Here is an 11,284-nt window from a genome sequence, read left to right on the forward strand (position 1 = left end):
CTCCCCTCCTCCAGCCGGCTCCTGGGAGAGAAAAGCCCCAGCACACGACCTAAGTACACAGCGCGCCAGCCGCCCGCCCGCCCCCGGCCTCCCGCTCGCCGCCTCCCCCTCCTCCCTGCCCGGGCCAGAGCGCTGCCAACCCCGTCACGTGCCCGCCCGGGAAAACCAGCTCCCCGGGGCTCCGCGCCGCCCGCCAGGCTCCGTGGCGGCGGCCGCCTCGCTCAGCTGTGCGCCGGGATCGTGGGCTCCAGCCAGTGGCCCAGGCGTCGCGCACAGCGTGGGCACCCGCACCCTAGTCACCCGGGGCTCGCGACTCTCGAGAGTGCTCGCCAGCCATCCGCGCTTCCGCCCTCCTCAAACCTCCCCCCACCACCACCACCCCGCCGGATCTCGGGAGCGCCACAGCCCTGGTCGCCGAGTGTGCGCGCGTTCGGGCCTCGCTGCGAGCCGGGGGCCGGACTGGGCCCTCGCGCGGCCACTTCCCCAGGCGAGGGGATGCCAGTCTCCCTCCCACCCCCCACCCCGCACGAACGGCTGTGGGCGGGGGACCGAGCGACGCAGGGGTGGCTGGCGGCCGCCCGAAGGCTGGCGGGCGGAGCGCGGGAAGTACGGTGCGGCCGTTCCGAGACGCGCGGAGACGCCCAGCCTCCTCCGCAGGTGCAGCCGGGCGTCGCGCGAGCTCACTTACTGCCTCCCGGACATCTGCGGACCGAGGAGTTTTGCAGACCTGAGCCGCCGTGGGGGTACTGGAGTTTCTGAGGAGTTACTGGAAATTAAATCTGTGACAAAAAACATTCGAACTTTTTTCTCAAACCTGATGACGAAGTGATAGGCCCCGCCATACGCCCCGAAATGAAACTGAGCTCCCATGCTGGCCTAAAGCTTCTGTTCCTGAGCTCGATGTAAACAAGGAGGGCGGTCAATACTAGAGGAAGGCCTTATTAAAAACACACACACACACACACCCAAGTGCAAGTAGCTGGTTTGAGTGTAATTTACCTTCGCAGCTTCCGGTCATTTACCATAGTGATTTATTTAGATCTTAATTTAACTTTCCAGAGTCGGAATAAAAATAATTTAGCCCTTCAGATCACGGGTGGAGTAAAGTTCGAACTGAGCTGGGACGAGTGCAGGAAACGCGTCGGACCTTTCCGGGCAGTTGGACAGTGTGGTAAACAGTCTGCAAGAGTTATTTTCTAAGGAGTTTGGAGACTGTTCCCTTGCACTCACCCTCGTGCGGGCTCAAGTGCAGGCCGCCGGGGGAGGAGGGCGGGACTCTGCCCCGGCCCTTGCCGGGGAGCGGCGTTTCCTGGCCCTGCGCTGGGCGCGTGCAAACCTAGGAGAGCTTTCGCACGGGCCACTCGGGGCAGCGACCAGTTTGCCTCTATTTGAGTAAACCTTTCCAGGTTTGGCTTTTTTTTTTTTTTTTTTTTTTAAAGGGGGAGACCTTAGGCCATGAGTTCATCAGTTTAGGATACATGTGCTTTGCTCACCATAAAGAGAGAGGCGAGATAAAGTGAAGCGAGCCTGTGCAGTGGTTGCTGGGTTTTTCCCAAGCGCAGAGCTCAGTGGACGAGCAGCAAATGGGACTGGGCGTTGGTCCCCCTCACACCTGATGGTACTCAGAGCCTGGGGTGGGAGCCGGATCCCAGCTCTCGAACCTTTTTTCTCAGTTTCCTTCCAACTTAGTGAAAGGCTCCGGCCGCCCCTCTTCCGGCCTTTCTACTCTGCCTGTTCGTCTGTATCTGCAAGACACAGCCCTCCTAAGCAGGCGAATTCGTTTCCGCGCCAACTTTGTTGCTTCAGTATCTACAAGTCACGTTTCTTTACACGAAGAAAACAAGCCAGGGCCTCCTGGCCCTTTTCGCCCATGCAAGGGACAGGGGTACCCAGGCCTCAGCCTGAGCCTCCCCCTCTCCCCGCCCAGCTTGGGACCGAACCGCGGTGCCCCCATCACTTTTGTCAGGACACGCGTTTTCCACCCCCATTTTGTTCTTCCGCAGTCGTCCCAGCTGCGGAGAGAAGGGAGCGAAAGCAAAACGAAAGCACCCGGGGCGCATCAGTCGCGGCGGCTTCCCTGAGCATGGCCGTGGGAGGTCAAGGTCTGGGGTCGGGAGGCAAGGGTGGGCGCGGGGGCTGCGTGAAAACCGGGTGGCGGGTGGTCCTCGTAGGGCCCCCGGGAGCTGTCCGGAGCGCCATCGCTCCTCCTCCCCTGGGAAAGGCGTCCGCGTGTGAGAATATACCAGCCCCAAAGGGAAAGTTTGGCCTGGGTCTTGAGTTGAAATTCGAGACTGATTGGGACGGTGCGGAGGGGACCCAGGGGCCCAGGAATGTGGCGCGGGGGCGAGCGTTGGCCCCCGGCGACTGATCCGGGGGAGAGGCCGGGGCGGGCGAAGGCGCGCGGAGGCCGCCGGGGGCCTCCGGCCCACGGAATTGTCACTCCATTCAGATTGGATAGGCAGCCTGCTTACCCGCAAAACCTAGAGTTCTTCGCCGTATAAAGACTTCAGGAAATTTTGGTGACGACCTCCGCGCCCGCCCCCCTCCCTCTCGGTAGTCTCTGCGGGGACAAAGGCGGCCTGAGCAGATTTGGACAAGGCGCGGCCTCTGTGGGCGGCCTTCGCGGCCTCAGACTTCTTCAGTTAAGAGGAGGATGAGTATCTTTACGAAGTAAAGTTAACCACCCCCCACTACCACCCCTCAAAGGTGACAGCCAGAGTCTGATCTGCTAAAAGGCGTCCTGTCCCCCCCACCTTCCCTTGCAATGAACCAACACAGGGAGACTGGCCTGCAAGATGCTCGCCCTGTCACTCGGATACATTTGTCCTTGTCACTTGGGTACACTTATGTAGCCAAAAGCGCGAAAAGCCCCACCTTGCCCTAATAAACAACTAACTTCATTCTTGCTTGCCACCTTTCTTGTCGCAATAGCTGTGGGCTTTGGCAAGTGTTAAAAATACCATTTGATCCTAAATGAGTCAAACGTGGAAAGAGTTTTCTGTGCGAGTAGTTTGGGTCTGTGCTTTCTCTCACTGGCACCTAATACTCGGCGCAGCCCACAGCCGCGACACCTCAACCCGTGCAGGGGCGCTTTGGCGCCGCACCTTTTCACTCCGTAAATAAGTAGACTTGGAATTGTGTGCTTGTGTGCATTGTTTAGGTACTGCATCGCTGGTTATTCATTTCACCAAAAGGACCCCAAAGCGGCTATAATTTTAAAAGATGAAAAAATTGAATTCTTACAAGTGAACCTCGGGAAGGCAGTCTTGATTTCCTGCTGATGTTATGCCGGTAACAGGGGGTAGTCAATCCCAGACTAATTCTGTTCGTTTTTATTCCTTCCCTGTTCACAACTGCAAATACCAGGAAGTTCTGTGAAAAACATGGCCCACTCCACCCAAATTTCTTTATGCAATAATGAGGGGAAAGCTGCAGGTGAAATAGACCCGTAGGCTATTACTTTGGGAAGGAGTCTTCTATTTCTTTAAAAAAAAAAAAAAAAAAAAGCAACCTCAGCAAAAGATACTTTTTTGACTCAACAGAGTGATTAGAATGCCTGCTTTCACCATGCTCGCCCTTTGGTTTCATATGTGGCCACTGTTCTCACTTTCTTGCAAGTCCCCCCCCCCCCCCTTTTAACTTATTTCTGTGAAACAGAGATTCCATCAGGTTATCTTGCTAAACTGGGCGTCTATAGATGAAATTGATCTTTTCTCCTCCACCTCACTTAAAAAGTACACACACAGCTTTGAAAGCCCGTAGTTGTCTTTACTTCGCAACCCCCCCCCCCCCTTTTTTAAATTAAATCTCCGCATTCGCAAATAATGCTTTGCCTGGGCTAGATTCAGACTATAGTATCTAAAACGTTACCCTCCCGGGCAGTCCCTTGAGGCATCGAAACCGCAACCTTGCGCAGGCCACTGGAACCCGCACCAGAAACCTCGATTTGGAGTCCAGTTTGGAAACAACTCTGTGCTTTTCGCGGTGAAATGGGAACTTGCCCAAGCGATGTATCTGGCTTTAGATTTTATGGGGAATATGATCTGGAAAAGGGAACGCCTGTTTCAGGCGCGGCAACGTGCCCCGCGCAGATCCCCCGGGGCTCCCTCCTGCTCAAGAGCGCGCGGGGCCTCGACCCGCAGGGCCTCAACCAACCTCTGGGCGCCCGGGTTTGGGTGAGCCCCACACTCTGGCTTTCTCCCTTTCCGGCTTCGCCTGGGGTCGCTCTCCGCGGCTGATGAAGCTGTTAGACCCGAGGAGAAAGTTAAGAGACTGAAGATCAGATGTCCTTAAAGGGGCTGGGGAAAGGGAGAGCTCCTTGCCGTTAGTGCCGAGAAACTCGGATACTCCGCGCTCGCCGCGAGGCGAAGAAAACTGTCCTGGGGGAGCACCAGTGTTCCCGAGATTTTGCCAAAGTTTGGAGAGCCCGGAGGTAGCGTGTCCCCCACCCCCGCCCGCCACCGGGTTGTTTCACAATCCCCTCCGGGCTGCCTTAGGCTAGGGCCCGCGCGGGTGGGGCGGGGGAGGGGTGAGGTGGGGAGGATGGGTCTCCTCCGTTTCCTCCCCCTCCGCAGCGGAAACGTCGAAGGGGTTAAAATGGCGCGGCGGAATGCGCGCGAGGAGAGGTGCCAGTGTTCGGCCCCGACGAGCGGGAGAAGTGGGGTGAGGGTGTGGGATCCCCGGAAAGGGCCGGGAAAGCGGGGACCAAGGGGAGGTGTGAGGCCAGAGTGTCTGCCATTGGGGGTGGGTTTCAAGGCAGTTGCCGGTCGTAGTGGGGACCCGAGCGGCAGTAGGGAAGCCAAGCAATGGTTAGTGCCCGACTTGGCCCGCCCTGGGGCCGGGTTATGTCAGGAAAGCGTCCTGGCACCGAGCTCCGGCCCGAGGAGACGATACTCCCCCTCGCGCTCACTCTGCGAGCGGGGCCGGGCGGGCGCGAAGGGGCGGGCGGTGCGCCGAGCGAGCCCAGGGCGCTGAGGTCGGCAAGTCGCCTTCGGAGCGGGCGGCGGCGCGTCTCCAGTCTACGTGGAAAAAAAAAATAAAACTAAAGAAGCACCCCTCCTCGGCAAGCGGCCCTTTAGCCCTAGAAACGAAGAAAGAAAGGGACTCAGGGAACCGGAGAAACTCAGTATAGTACTTCCCAGAGTTTCCAGGTTTGTCCAGCGACTGGGAATCCTGAGATCTCTCCAAGAGCTGAGCCCATTTCCCCTTCCAGAACAAAACTAGAGGAGTGTTACTCCGGAGGAAGGCTTCAGTTTAGGCCCCGCGGGGAAGCCGAGCAGCCCCCGCCGACTGACTTCGGGCTCGCTTCTTCCCAGGGCAGCGGGGAGCGTCCTTTCTGAACCGCCCCGGGCGGCAGGCGCGCAGCTCGGGGCGCGCTCGGCGCTGGGCCCCGCTGCGGGCTCGGACGTAACGGCAGGAAACGCCTTGTCCAGTTTTCAGTCTCCCAGTCAAAACATTTGGCTGAATCTCGAAATAACTTTTTTTGATAGTCCGGAAAAGAAGCACGACAAATAGACTCACCATCGAGCCTTGCGTCAGCGAACCGTTTCCCCTGGACTACAGTGAGATTGGTTTTTTCATTAGTTGCAGGAACTGAATTTTTGATGATTTACCTGCCTGTTCAGGCCCCTGGGTGTATTCTCCTCCCCTTCTTTCCCACTTCATCTGGTTGTCAACTCGATTCTCCCTCTCTTTTTTTTTTAAAGCTCGGGATCGTATCCTTTGTAACACACGAAGCCTCTAGTCTAACTCAGCCTCTGTCAGTGGTCAGTATAAGCCACAGTGTTTGCGTAGTCCTTACAAAAGAGTCATGTTTTCGGTTCCTTTGATCCACAGAGACGGAAAAGTGTTGGTTTGCATGTTTCCCTCCCCACTCCCCCCACCCCCCATTGCTTTCAGTGACAGCGTTCTCTTCCTAGTTACAAGTTCCCTCTCTTGCCAAACATAATAAAGATTTCTTTATTTTTACACGGACCTAAAGAGTTAGGAGAAATTCGGCGAGTGCTGACTCACCTATGCTGCCCCCGCCCCCACCACAGGATTAGCACTAAACGATGTAATCAGTTAAACCAACAGACTTTAATATCATTAAACATGGATCTCTCCATTAATCTTGGCAATAATGTCACTTCGAAGAAGGAAGTAATAAAAACGAAATTCTTGCGAATAAAATAAAATTATGGAAGCTGTTCACTTGAGGTCTTGGATGCAGAAGAAAGGGTTTGGTCTTTTTAAAAAGAGCACCTATTGACCAACAATTTTTACTATGAAATAAAATTTGTAAAGCCAGCCCTACCAGGATGTTTGCGCATAGTAGGTACTCAATGAGTATTTCGTCTTCTTTTCTTCTCCACATGCTTGGAAATTTTGGCAGGAGATACAGACTTCCCAGTGGCTAAGGAAATTATGCTCAAACTTCGCTTCTGGTTCATGTAATCTCCACTCACTCAAAAGAAGAAAAAAAACCCTCACAAAATTTATCCAGGGAACTTTAACAGCTTATTAAAACTTAATGGAAATAGCTAGACAAAATAAAAAGTATAGTGATTACATACATATAAATCCGAAACATTAAAATATTTCAAACTTTCTCAGTGGCCGTAATAGGCAAACCATTACCATTCGATTTCGTTTACCGATTTCTACAGTAAAAACGAAAATTGTGGGCTCCTGCTCATTTCTCGCGTTTCTGCTAGAGCAGCCTTCACCCACACACTGATCTATCTCGACCTCATATTTTTCATAGCGCAAATTTTACCGGACGCTACTCGGCTATCCACTTTTAAGACTTGTGCTCTCTCTCTCTTTTCAATTTAAAAAAATAAAATGAGAAAAATAGAGAAGGAGGCTGTAGCACTCACGGGCGGAGGAAACCCACCTGCCCACACGCCTCTCCCGGGTGTCGGACTCTCGGGAGGAGAGTCGCCGGGAGCGGCTGGCGTTGGGGATCTCGCCCGGTCGTCTGATCCGGGCACATTTTCTCTGGGGCCCATTCGCTCGGAGTAAACAGTCACGTCGTAGTGAGTTTCCTAGCAAGTTTGCACTACTCTTTAAACAACAGAGAATTCCCGCATGTTCGTCTCCGCTTTCAGGCTCCTCTTTCAAATTGTTAAGTATTTTTAAAAGTGTCCCGAGCAACCCTTTGGCCCTTTCTCCTACATGACGACGAGGCGGGTCACGACGGGTGACCTCGGTGTCTCCGGCAGGTCTCAGCCTCCTGGAGCCGGGCTGCCGCGTCGGCGGAGCGGGAGAACCCGGGCGCCGAATTGGTCCGTGGCTCGCGCCGAGGTGAGCGCGTGGGCATAGCGTGCGCTTCTCCAGCGCGGCGCCCAAGTTCAACGCGTCGCGCGGGAGGAAAACTTGGGGCACCAGTCTCCTCTTCAGACAAGCGCTCGGGGAGATCTGTGGAGAGACCCAGGGGCGTGGTCGTGCTTCGGGACCAGGTCTTTACTTTTGAGATCTATATATCTCGTTCTAGAAAAATACCCCGTACGGAAACCCACCATACAAATACCTCCCCGACTTGCCCTCCAGTGGTCTGCAAGCCCCTCCCCTGCACCGAGGTTCCCGCTCGTGCAGAGCCCAAGGTGGGCCGCCGAGGTCACGTTAAGTTCAGAGCCACGGATCCAGGTCAGATCGGATAAGATATAAATTTGTAGTCCGGCCCGGAGCTGCTGTCTGGGGCTCAGCCCCGCTCCCACTCAAAATCCTTCCCAGAGAGTAGCAGTTGGTGGTTACTGGACTTCGCGCAAACTGGACGCCGCGCCTGAAGGGCCGGCGGGGTCACTGGCGGGCCTTCGCTGGGGTGGACGGGTCCTTACTGTTGCAAATCGAGACGTGAATGGAGTCCCCATGCTCCACCACCCCCGCGGCCCGGAGTAACTCCAGGGCTCACTGGTTTGGAGGGTCAAGGGTCGGGCGGGCCAGGGCTCCCAGGGCCCACGGGGTCCCGGCCGGGCCTCGCACTGAGGGGCGCGGGGCAGCGGGGTCGGCGTCGCGCGCGGAGCCGGGGCCACAGAGCAGCTGCGGCCGAAGGCAGCCCACGCGGGCTCCGGCGCCGCGGCGAAGTCAGAGGCGCTTCCCAGCTCGGCCTGGAGTGAGAGGCGCGCAGGGGGAACCGCTTCTCGAGCTTTGAGGCGCAGGCCAGTCGAGGGGAGGGGAAAAAGGGGCGGGGAGGCGCTCTCTGTTCCCGCGGGTTCGGAGGGTCAGCGGAGGCGCTCGGGGTGAGGGTCGCAGGAGCCTCAGAGCTTGCAGCGGCCACGCCGGGCCTGGCCCGAGTGACCCCGAGGCGCTCCCGGCCAGGGCGACGCGGCGGCCTCCGCTTTCGGGGTGCGGGCCGCAGTCTGGCCGCAGGTCGTCCAGTCGCGGCCGACCTGGCCCTCAGGGAGGCCCCTGCAGATGGCCGGACAGCAGGGAACCCCCAGGCCCCGGCCTAGACACGGAGACTTCACAGGGGTATTTCCAGGCCCCAGCGGCCTCTGGGCAGGGGTTAGTTCAGAGTCAGGTTTCTGCTTCCACCAAAAACGAATGACCCAAGTTTCCCAGAGCTGCGGTGAGCTCCAGACCGACTGCTTTCTTAGGATCCTCTAGGTATTTTTGCCTGTAGAAGTGAATTTGAGCCGTTCCTCTTTAACCTCACGTGAGCTGGCCACCGGCCCGTTCACGCTTCGCCCCCTGTTAGGTCTGTCCTCCTCCTCGGGGCCTTGGGTCCCACACGCTGCTGGGCCTGCGGGGCAGGTCCCGCGCTGGCACTGTGCGGGGAGGTGGGCTTCCCTGCCACACTGGCCTGATGCGAGTGGGAGGCCCACCTGGAGGACATGAGGGAGGCCTGGCAAGGAGCGGGAGGGCCTGAGTTGTGTGTGGAGGGCTGGGGGTGGTAAGGGCAGCCTCCTCCCTGAGAAAAAGAGGCCTGTGGAGCCTTGCTGCTTGGACTAGGAAGACAAGGTGGACATGCCCAGTCTAAAGGTGGGTGAGGCAAGACCCCAGCTCCCAGAGACCAAACCAGGATGGCAAATCTCTGTTTTCCTGGTTGTTTCTTTTATTTTAATCCCTTCCCATTTGTTTTCTGTTTACTCTTTAGTCAAGTGTTTCTGAAAATCTTGGCAAAAGGATGTCATTCCTTTAAACAGATAGTTATTGAGAGCCTACTATTTGCCTGGAGCAAGAACGGGATAATGAATAGGACAATTCTTGTCCTCACAGGGCTTACCATCCAATTTTCTCTATATAGAGAAAAAGACAGGCAATTAAAATATGCTGTGAAAAGGGACATGTGGACGCATATATGATAAAGGGAGCAGGATGGTTTAGGGCTGTTTGTAAGAAATTCAGGAAAAGGAAATGGCAACCCACTCCAGTATTCTTGCCTGGAAAATCCCATGGACAGAGGAGCCTGACAGGCTTCACTGTCCATTGGGTCACAAAAGAGTCTTACTACAACTGAGGGACTGAACAACAGCAACAAGAAATTCAACATTTCTGGAACATAGAGAGGAGAGGACTGTGTGGGTGATTAGCCTGGACCCAAGAGAGGAGTTTAAAGGGAGAGCAGTGCACCATGGGGTCGTCCTGGTAGTGGCACAGGAAATGATGCTGAGGAGGCCTTGGTGCTGCTTTAGATCAGATACCCTCTAGATTTCCCTTCTGGTGTTAAGATTTGAAGGATTCACTTTTATTTTAATAAGGGGCCTGGTATTCTGTGCTACCATCTGCTGAGTCAAGTGAAAGTGCAGCTGTAAATTGCTGGGTCGCAGCCAACTCTTTGTGGTCCCATGGGCCGCGTAGCCTGCCAGGCTCCTCAGTCCATGGGATTCTACAGGCAAGATTGCTGGAGTGTGTTGCCATTTCCTCCTCCGGGGGATCTTCCTCACCCAGGAATTGAACCTGGGTCTCTTGCATTGCAGGCAGATTCTTTGCCATCTGAGCCACCAGGGAAGGCCAATATAGGTGCATGTATAGATCAATAAAACATATCTATGCCTACTCTACCTACATGGTAATATTTCAGACCTTGAAAAGAAAAAGCCCCTAAAAATAATTTAAAATTTTTTAAAAATTAATTTTGATCATGCCTTGAGGCTTGTGAGATCTTAGTTACCCGACCAAAGATCGAACCTGGACCTTTGAGTCTTAACCACTGGACTGCCAGGGAATTTCCCTTAAAAACTGATTTTAAGAGAACTCATCTAGAAGGAAATTTTGTGACAATATTGAAGTTAGAAAATTGATATTTGAGGTGAACCCTAATATAGTGAGGAAGACACTGTTCTAACCACATGAATTTGCAATACAATGGAAGATACAGAGAAATAAATACAAGCTGTTCTGCATCTCTGATATATAAAGGGCAGGAGACAGGGCAGGCTTTAAACTCTCAGAAACCAGGTCATGGAGTGGGGCAGTTAGCTCATAATAGTTCAGAGAAGTCCCATGGAGAAATTTGGAGCATATTCAGAGGAAAGAGAAAGCTTTCGTGGATTGACACAGTCCTTATCCTCTCAGAAAATATTGGAGCCTTCCTGACATTTGGGAGTCTCAGGACTGCTTTAAGCTAGTAACTCTGCTCTAGAGGGACAAAGGAAAAGTCTTGCAACTAACTAGATTTTAAGAAATGTTACATTAATGTCCCAGTGCTTAATTATGAAAATACCTAGATGTTGTACCTTTAATTGGAGCTACTGAATCCTTTCATAGCATTTTGTCAGGAGCAGGTTCAGTTCAGTTCAGTTCAGTTCAGTTGCTCTGTCGTGTCCGACTGTTTGTGACCCCCTGAACTGCAGCACGCCAGGCCTCCCTGTCTATCACCAACACGGGAGTTTACGCAAACTCATGTCCATTGAGTTGGTGATGCCATCCAACCATCTCACCCCCTGTCGTCCCCTTCTCCTCCTGCCCCCAATCCCTCCCAGCATCAGGGTCTTTTTGAGTGCCTGCTGTGTTTCACAGGCACGTCACATACATTGCCTTTTCTAACCCACATAACAACTCCCTGAAGTAGGTGTCTATATTTCCATTATATAGATTAGGAAACTGAGGCCTAGTGGATTTATTATGCAAGGTCCCTTGACAAATAAGTGGCAGAGCTATCTGACTTCAACTCTGTTTTCTGTTTACTCTTCTCATGAGGTCTTTTCCCAACCCAGAGGGTGATGAGCCTTGAAACGAAAATCATATTAAGAGAATTCACATCTGAGGGTTTTCAATCCCTGTGGAAAAAAATAGGGTTGGGTGAACTTATAGTGTCTATTAATTATTACAGGGTTGCTAATATAAAAATTAAGGAGCT

This window comes from Muntiacus reevesi, chromosome 11, assembly GCF_963930625.1.
Source record: "Muntiacus reevesi chromosome 11, mMunRee1.1, whole genome shotgun sequence".
NCBI lineage: Eukaryota > Metazoa > Chordata > Mammalia > Artiodactyla > Cervidae > Muntiacus > Muntiacus reevesi.